At 36.1% G+C, this 10,040-nt stretch overlaps 1 non-coding gene across 1 annotated transcript; it reads left to right on the forward strand.

Moving 5' to 3' along the window:
• The first annotated feature begins 1,378 nt into the window (after nucleotides 1-1,378).
• On the forward strand, nucleotides 1,379-1,485 carry LOC112699611 (small nucleolar RNA R71). The gene has a single exon (XR_003152555.1). It is a non-coding gene; the product is annotated as a small nucleolar RNA R71 (small nucleolar RNA).
• Nucleotides 1,486-10,040: the final 8,555 nt, after the last annotated feature.

Genomic DNA, 10,040 nt, shown 5'->3' on the forward strand with positions numbered 1-10,040 from the left:
CAAACAAGTAACCAAACATGGGCCGGAATCATTGCATTTTTCAGGAAGTAAAGAAGAGATAGAATCATCTACCGGCTTTTTGTTGAGCTCGCCAAGTTTATCTTTGTGAGTGCAAACGTCCTTGAGGAACTTGGCATATTTGGACACTTGTTGAATGGCTTGAAAGAGAGGGACGGTGACTTCAACCTTCTTAAAAACTTCCACCATGCTGGGGTCAAGTTCTTCTTACTTTTTAGCCTTCTTGACCAAAGTTGGAAATGGAATGGGCATAGGCTCTTCAAGCAAATTCTTCCTCTTTGGCTCCTTGACCTTGAGTGGTTCTTCCTCACCTTTGTCAACATTTTTATCCTCACCTCTCATCACTTCCACTTCATCTCCTACCTCTTCATTGTTTGTCTCCTTACTCAAATTTATAGGCACAACACCAATCTCATCCAACTTGGTGCCACTCCTAAGGGTAATGGCATTGATGCTTCCCTTAGGATTGGGTTGGGGTTGAGAGGGTAAGCTACTAGAAGTTGAGGCTTGTTGGGTGTTTTGTGTGGTTTAAGGAGGGAGAGTCAAATGGGAGAGAGCTTTGGCTATAGTAGCCATATATGTTTCTTGTTTCTTGTGAAACTCCCATTGCTCTTGCATGAAGGTGTGAATTATGTCATTCATGTGAGGTTGATTGGAAGGAAGGTCTTGGTTGACTTGAGGAGGGTTAGACCTACTATTTGGGTATTGATATCTTGCTTGAGGTTGAGATTGTGGGGGTTGTTGGTAGGATTGTTGGTAGGGTTGTTGGTATTATGGTTGACCTTGAGGATGTTGATGGTAGTAGGCTTGCGCGTTTTGGTTGGGATGAGCTTGAGGAGCTTGGTTCCACCTTTGTTTTGAGTTATCCCTCCATCCTTGGCTCTGATTTCCTCCATGTTGGTGGGATCCTTAATTGTAATTGGGCCTTTGTGGATAAGGGTTGGCTACCGCCAATGTAGTGTCCTTTTGGAGTTGAGGGCACTCATCAGTGTAATGGGTATTACAAGTACAAACACCACATATTCTTGGTGGTCCTTCGATCCTTGTAGGTTGAGGTGGAGCGATTATCAAAGCTTGAGGGATTTGTTGCCCTTGGGTGATTTGTCTCAACAAAATTGTCATTTCACCGAGGGTCTTAGTCAAAATAGCATCTCGAGAAGGAGAAACTTCACTCACAGCTTTTGGTTGTGGACTTCTTGCCCTTGAGTGTTGAGTTGAGTCCGCTAAGTCCGAGATAACTTCCTATGCTTTCGCAGCGGTCTTGTTTTTGGTGAGGGATCCTCTGCTTGCGGCATCTAGGAGAAGCTTGTCTTGGTGGTGCATCCATTGACAAAAATAGCTGATACGTACCAACTCGTCAATATGGTGGTGAGGGCAAGCCTCCAGCAACTTCTTGAATCTCTCCCATTACTCATATAAAGTCTCCCCATCTCATTGCGCAATGCAAGAGATGTCTCTTCACAGCTTGTCTGTTTTCTGAGGAGGGTAGAACTTTCCAAAAATTTATTATGCAGCGAGTCCCAATTGGATCTCACTTCTCCCAGTTGAGTATAAAACCACTCCTTCACTTTTCCTTCCAAAGAGAAAGGGAAAGCGAAGACCAACGTTGCTGCTTCATCTGCCCCATGTCTTCTCGCAGTGGCGCATGCAACTTGAAAATCCTTTAGATGCTTCAGAGGATCTTCCCCGTGTAGTCCATTGTATTTGGAGAGTAAGTTTATCGTGCCATACTTGATCTCAAAATTCAGATCCAAAGCCGGATACAGGATTTGAAGCAGTTGTAAGTTAAGATTAGGAGCTCCGGCCTCTTTCAAGGTGATTCTACGTGGTGGATCCGCCATGATGGTGTCACCTGAGTCACTCAAAGAAACTTCAGTACTCTCCATAGATGAATATAAAGTCTCCTCATTGATTGAAGAATGATGGTCAGGGGTTTATGGTGATAGTGAATTGGTGTGCTCCTCAAGAGAGCCCGATTCACTATTCACAAAAGCTAGCCGGCGCCGAGCTTGCCTTATACGAGTTAAAGTTCTTTAAATTTATGGATCAAAAGTGGCCAAGCTCAGGTCTGGAAGTGACCGTGTCATTCAACTGAGGAGGCAATGAAAGCATGCAATTATGAAAAGCAAAACAAAAAGAAGCAAGTAAACATGAACTAACTTAACAATCAACAACTACTAAGACTACTAGGGAGAGAAATAGTATCTAGAATTAGTGCCAAGTAGCAAACCAAAATCAAGTATTCACACTATTCACATATTTACAACAACCAAAATTATAGCACTCATTGCACTTAAAGTGATCTCCCCGGCAACGGCGCCAAAATATGATAAGAGAATTATTGCTGGTTTAGAATCAATAAAAACAAGAATCGATTCATTGGTAGCATAGTCCAAACCAACAATTGATTCCCAAATTAAATTGTTTAATCTAAAGGATGTGTCACAATTCAAAACCAATTCAAAATCGAGGGTATTTGACTCCCGGGTCGTCTCCCAAGGATACTTGAGATCAACGAGTGTATAATTCTAGTTGTAGTGATCAAAGGATTTTCAATAAAGAGATGAACACATAAAGCAATAAAATAACATGCAAAATTGTAATGATTGAACTAATGAAGAAATTAAAGAACCGACTATGCAATATAAACAAGTAAAGTATAAAAGAGATTAACATAGATGTGTATAAAGAATTGAAAACATAAAAAAAGTCTTGGCTTGGAGTGAGCTAAGGGTCCTTTCCTTGTTGGAACCACAACTATGACAATTATAATGGATTAGTCTCACTTGATCAACCCTCACATCGGAAGGTAAGTTAAATGAGCATATGTGTTCTTAACCCACAAATCCTAAATTGCTTGCTAATTACCTTAGCAACAAATTAGCGTTAGTGGGAACAAGAACAATTAACAATCCAAGAATTGACACTAAATGTTGGACATTCCAACTCTAGGAACCGAATTGCTCACTTTTCTCAAGCCAAAAACCAAAAATTTAGCCTAAAACCATGGTTGACATTTTGTCAAACACTTGGTGGGCAAAAACATTAAACATGGGAAAAATGAGAAAATGCTTGAAACTAAAAGCAACAAATGTTCTCAATCAACAAGAATAACACAAGAAAGCATGAAACAAACATCAAACATCAAATTCGTCAACAAGAAATTGAAATTGCAAAAGAGAAGTAAAATTGAACTATAACTTGAATTATAAGAAAAAGTAAGAACAATGTAACTATAAAGAGTAATAACAAAAAGATACTTACAATAGAAGCTAGCAAAATCCAAGATCAAAAATGGAAATGGCACTTGAATGTAAAATCCTAATATAAACCCTAATAGAGATTATGAAAAACTTAGAGAAAAAACTAACTAAAAGCTTCCTACTACTCCTCCTAAAACTATCCTAATGATATGCTATATTATGGTCTTCATTTCCCTTTCAATATGAGCTAAATGGCTTCAGAAATGGGCCTCCAAAGCCTCAAAATCGCGACTCACGTGCCATTTTAATGAAGGCATATGCGGACACCTGTGCGTACGCATAGACTTGTGCGTCCGCACACTTTGCGAAAATATCTTCCTGTGCGTACGCACAAGCAACTATGCGAACACACTAGGCGATACTCTGAGGCAGCGTTTGGTTTGAGAGACATAGACACAGTGGTACACGGTGACACATGTCTATTGTTTGGTTTGGTGAGACACAGATTTTTGAAGGACACGGGAGGACATGGATGGACACAGAGACATTAAATTTGTGTACCTCCAATTTGGTGAGACACTAAGACACAACTTGTGAGACACTAATTTTTTACTCATTTACCCTTATTGAAATTTTAAAAGTTGTCCTCTTATCTCCCCAAACCTTTCTTTTTTCTCTTCCTTTTTTAGATTCTATAACTAAATTTATCTTTCTATTTTCTTCAAAAAAAATTGTACATTTAATTTTTATTTATTTAAATTTTGATTAATCTTTGATAAATTATGAGCTTTAGTTTTTTATTTTTTCAAAAAAAATATATATATTTAATATTTGAATGATAATTTAAGATAATATTAGAAGAAATAAAAAATATTAAAAGAAATAAAAATTCAATGGTGATGACATGTAGTGTTTGGGATAATGGATGTACAGTAATAATAGTAAAACTTGTGGTAGAATGAAGGGTAATTCAGTCTTTTTAAAATATGTGTGTCTTGTTCTTTATTTTTACCAAACACAATACATAGAACAAATATTTTATGTCCATGTCTTTAATGTCTATGTCTTTGTGTCTATGTCTCATCATATACATCAACCAAACGGAGCCTGAATGACCGCGCGACGCGCTTGATGTGATACACACGCTCTGATTGCACAGTTGTGCATACACACGCAGGCCTATATGTACGCACACGTCTCTGAGCTCCTCTCCTTTCATTCTTCATGTTTCATCCACTTTGCATGCTCTTCTTTCATTTTCTCCAAGCCATTCCAACCTTACACACCTGAAATCACTCACAAACAACATCAAGGCATCGGATGGAAGGCAAATGGAATAAAATAGATTAATTTAGGCACAAAAGAGCATATTTTCATAATCAAGCACAATTTGGGAGGAAAGTTCAAAAGCATGCTATTCAAGGGAATAAGTGCAAGTTTATACGATCAAATCCATTCAATTCCAACTAAAAATCATCATCAAATATGGATTCATTAGCGTCACTCCCACTTCTTGCCGTTACTGTCCTCACCGTCACTGTCCTCGCCGATCTGCGGTCTTTTGTCTTTACTCACCTTGTCATCCCTCCTTCCCCCGTCGTCGTCTCTCTGGTGACTGGTAAGCACTAAGCACTTATTGCTCAATACTTACCGCTGATGTGCATCTTCAGTTTTTTTTTAATTTAATTTTTATGATTTATGTTTTATGTTAAAATAGTTAAAATAAAACTAAAATTAATTTTGATGCTCAAAAGAAAATTTAAAATTTAGTCCATAGAATCTTTTGACTGGGTAGATTCCTGCATTGTGTAACTCTTCTTCTTGTAAGATTCTTTAGTTTCTTGATTTGGGTGATAACAGATTCTCTGGAGAGTTTTCTGAGTTTGTTACTAAGTTTGGTGGGTTGAAATAGCTTGATTCAGGGAACAATCAGTGTTTGTTGGCTCAATTAAAAAAATCATTTTCCCCTTTTTTAAATAACAAATTAAATTATGAAATTGAGCTATGATGTGACGGTGTGGGTTGATCACAATTCACCAGTAGATATATTGTTATAGGAGACGCAGTTTTTTCTCACTCTAAGCCTTTGCTTTTGTTGAATTCGTTACTCTGAGTCTGAGATTGATGGCTTCATCCTGTTGAATAATGATATAATAATTCCACTGTTGTTTTATTTATCTATTCATTTATTGAAGCTTCACCCTTTATGTTTTTCTGTTTAATCAAACTAAACTAAAAAGTTTTGTTTTTTCCTCCTAAACTTTAGCTTCAATCCTTTTAAAAACTTCCTACATATGCGTTGTTGTGCTCATATCTTGAATTTGATTGTGAAGGATGGCTTAAGTATTGTTAAGAAAAGTATAGAAAAGATTCATAATAGTGTATTGTATTGGATTGCAATATAGAAAAGGAATGAAACTTTTGTGAGTTGGTGTGCTAAAATAGGAATCTCATTTATTAGGAAATTAGTTCTTGATTGCCCAACTAGATGGAACTCAACTTATTTGATGTTAGAAACTGCTTTGTTGTATAAAGTTGTCTTTCCTAGGTTAAGGCAGAAGGAAACCCAATATAAAATTGTGCCAAGTAATGAGGAGTGGGAACATGCGAAGGAAATATGTGATAGATTGAAGTTGTTTTATGATGTTACTCAACTATTTTCTGGGTCTAAATTTTCGACTGCTAATCTTTATTTTACTCTGGTTTGTAAAATAAAAGTGTCATTGGATGAATGGAAAATTTCTACTAATCTGTTAATTGCTAATATGGAATCTAACATGAAGAAGAAATTTGAAAAGTATTAGGATGAAATTCATGGTATTATGGGTGTTGCTGCTGTTTTAGACCCTACGTACAAGATAGTTGGGATTGAGTTCCAATTTGAAAAAATGTATCTAGATCCAACAGAATACTCCAAGCAAGTTGATAGGATCCATCAGTTGTGTAATAAGTTGGTTAATGAATACACTCAAAAAATGAGTTCTGATGTGTCATATGTCAGTGTTGGTGTTGGTACAAAAGAAGTTAATGAAAGTAGAAATACAAGCCTATTTGGGGGGTGATGATTATATGGTGTATCTTAAAAGAAGAAAAATGACAAGGAGTTCATATGTGAATGTTGAGTTTGATCATTATCTTGAGGAGGAAATTCATCCTCCTAATGATCCTAACTTTAATGTTTTGAAATGGTGGAAGAGCAATCAGATGAAATTTAAAGTTCTTACAAATATAGATAAGGATATATATGCTATTCCGATGTCCAGTGTTGCCTTTGAATATGCTTTTAGTACAAGTGGCCGTGTAATTTCTCCTCATCGCGCAAAACTCAAACAAGACATAAGTAAAGCTTTGATGTGTGGCCAAAGTTGGTTGTGGGCACCTTTAGGAAGTAAAGGTGATATATTGTTTAATCTTCATTTATGTTAATTTTTTACATAGTAATTAGTACCAATTAATTTGTTAATTGTTATCTTCTTTTATTTTCAGGTTTAAATCTTGATTTGCAAACTTTTAATGATGATGAAGATGTTGAAATTGATCAAGAATAAGGTTTGAAGTTTCCTTTATATCTAATATTATAATTTCATTATTATGGTGTTAAATTTGTAGTGATCTAACACTTTTTTTAATTTCAAGTTATTTGAGCTAATGACATTGTATGAATTTTATGTTTGTAGTTTAATTTATCTATGAATTTTAAGTTTTTGTCTTAATTTATATATGAATATGTAAAAATTAAAATATTTAATTTTTATAAGGACAGGTAAGGGTGGGGCAGGTACCCGCAGGGGCGAGTTTGGGTACTGCAATTTACTACCCGCAGGTAGTGATGGGGCGCATAGTAGATGAATAATAGGACGGCAGGGCGGGGTCGGGTAGGGTAAAAACCCGCCCCTACCCGCCCCACTACCACCCCTACACACTACGTATCTATTCAACTCCTTTTCTATTGAGCTTAAAAAAATTTTATATATTTTATATGCTAAATAATTTTAAGATATTTTCTTTTTTTCCATTATACCTTTTACGGATTTTCTTTCTCCTTCTTCTATTTTTAATATTTTACCTCTCTTTAAATCAGATCTTCTTTCTTTTCTCCCTCACACTCAAACCACCATCTTTATCTTTCTCCTCCCTTTCTCCAACCAAACACCGTTGCCTCTCTTCCTTCCCTCCTTCCTCTTTCTCTTTTGTTCTTCGCTTCTATTCCATCACCACTGCTGTCACCTTTTGTCATGGTTGCCTTTAGACCCGTTTCTTACATTATCTCTAGATTTGCTGTTCTTCTCCTTTTTCTTCGAGTCCGTCACTTCCGCTTCTTTCCTGTCACCTTTTTACTGCCGCATCTCTTCCACTTTTTCTCTTTGCCCACTCTTTTTTAGATTTGTTTTAATTTTTCTTCTTTAAGAGAAATTGTTGAATTGATTATTAAATAGAGTTTTTGCTGCCATTGATAGTTGAATTTATTGTTGAAATTATTAAAATGTTTTGTTATTTATTTTTTGGGATTGATGAAGAGTCTGGTAATGGTGGTGATAAAGATAGATGATAAGAATATTATAGACTTTTCAATAATTTATGTGTCTAGTGTATTTATGTTCCAAATATAAAATATGTATACATGTATTTTGTGTCTATGTCTTCTTTATTTTTGTCTCAGTGTCTATGACCTTTGTTATACACTAACCAAACGCAGCTTTATCTTACATTCTTCTTCTATTTACTCCAACCGCAATTAATTATCACCATATCATTATTTCAACTCTCATTTTTGTTTTTTGCTTTCATCCATAACTACCCATGGTGTTAATTTTTGAGTTGTTAAAAATTTATTAAAAGAATTCTTTTCTTATTTGATTTGGATATCTAGTCTAGATGTATAACTATTATATAAGCATACAAGAGTTCTCATTCAAGTAACTTACAAATATTATAAACATACATATCATTACAATTTCTATCCCTCTTTACAGAAACAAAATAATAACAAAGGCGAGGGAAAAACTATAACTAATATATTCAAACAAAAACAGCATAGTTGAAAACTCAGCAAAAACTTCATAAGCTTCCTCGTCCATCCTGAAAAGAGAAGTCTATAGGGGGAGAATATCATCCTCGCAAGTTCTCAATAGAGGGTTTAAGAATTGTCATAAGAGAATACGTATAAATAAAAGAATGAGTTTCAAAAACAGTGATCTCTGTTCGTCTTATAAATCTTTTTTTAAAAAAAATACGACATTTACTTATCCAAGATTAACATTTACGTCATATTTATAAGAATTCCAGATCAATATCTTTCCATCACATTCCAATATGCATCATAGGATCAAGCCAACCAAACTTACCAATCACGACCTCCGGCCCAATTATAATCAAATCTCGGCCTGCGGTCCAACATATATACAAGCAAACCATGGCCTCTGGTCCAACATATAAGCAAACCACCATAATTTCAAAGCAACAGTCACAATCACAAGTAATAAAATTCAAACACAATCAAGAACAATTACAGCAAGTATGGCAATTAGCAGTTAAACAGAACTATTCACATAGGCAAACCAAATACAATATGCATATGATGCATGCCTGTCCTATTGGCTATGAACTCACGTGTCGGTTAAACTGCCAAGACCTAACACACCCGGTAGCTAACTCGGATATTATCTCTCTACACAAAGGGAATCCTCAACCTTCCATGAGTAAATCCTCAATTTCCTAATCAGAGAGAGAATGTGATATAATGATAGGAAATCATCAACCTAACTCATTCGTACTACAGTCAGAAATTGAATCAAAGAGAATCCTCAACCTTCTCCATTAAATTTTCCGATATAGCAAGAGAGGAAATCCTCAACTCCAATTGTCCACCACAACAAGAGAGGGAATCCTCAACCTCAACTTGTCTATTACAGCAACAGAGAGAATCTGATGAGCGGATAATTTATACGCTTTTTGGCATTGTTTTTAGTATGTTTTTAGTATATTTTAGTTAGTTTTTATTATATTTTTATTAGCTTTTAGTTAAAATTCACTTTTCTGGACTTTACTATGAGTTTGTGTGTTTTTCTATGATTTCAGGTATTTTCTGGCTGAAATTGAGGGTCCTGAGCAAAAATCTGATTCAGAGGCTGAAAAGGACTGCAGATGCTGTTGGATTCTGACCTCCCTACCCTCGAAGTGGATTTTCTGGAGCTATAGAAGCCCAATTGCCGCGCTCTCAACGGCGTTGGAAAGTAGACATTCTGGGCTTTCCAGAAATGTGTAATAGTCCATACTTTGCCCGAGATTTGATGGCCCAAACCGGCGTTGCAAATCAGCTTCAGAATTCCCGGCGTTTAACGCCGGAACTGGCATAAGAATTGGAGTTAAACGCCCAAACTGGCATAAAAGCTGGCGTTTAACTCCAGAAAAAGTCTCTACATGAAAAGTATCAATGCTCAGCCCAAGCACACACCAAGTGGACCCCGGAAGTGGATTTTTATGTCATTTACACATTTCTGTATACCCTAGGTTACTAGTTCACTATTAATAGGATCTTTTGACATTGTATCCGTACCTCATGACACTTTACACGTTTCTTTGTGTACCTTCCATGGCATGAGTCTCTAAACCCCATGGTTGGGGGTAAGGAGCTCTGCTGTGTCTTGATGGATTAATGCAATTACTACTGTTTTTCATTCAATCATGCTTGCTTCCATTCTAAGATATTACTTGTTCTTAAACCGGATGAATGTGATGATCCGTGAACTCATCATCATTCTCAACTATGAACGTGTGCTTGACAACCACCTCCGTTCTACCTTAGATTAAGTAGATATC

Source organism: Arachis hypogaea, chromosome 6, assembly GCF_003086295.3.
Source record: "Arachis hypogaea cultivar Tifrunner chromosome 6, arahy.Tifrunner.gnm2.J5K5, whole genome shotgun sequence".
NCBI classification, from domain to species: Eukaryota; Viridiplantae; Streptophyta; class Magnoliopsida; order Fabales; family Fabaceae; genus Arachis; species Arachis hypogaea.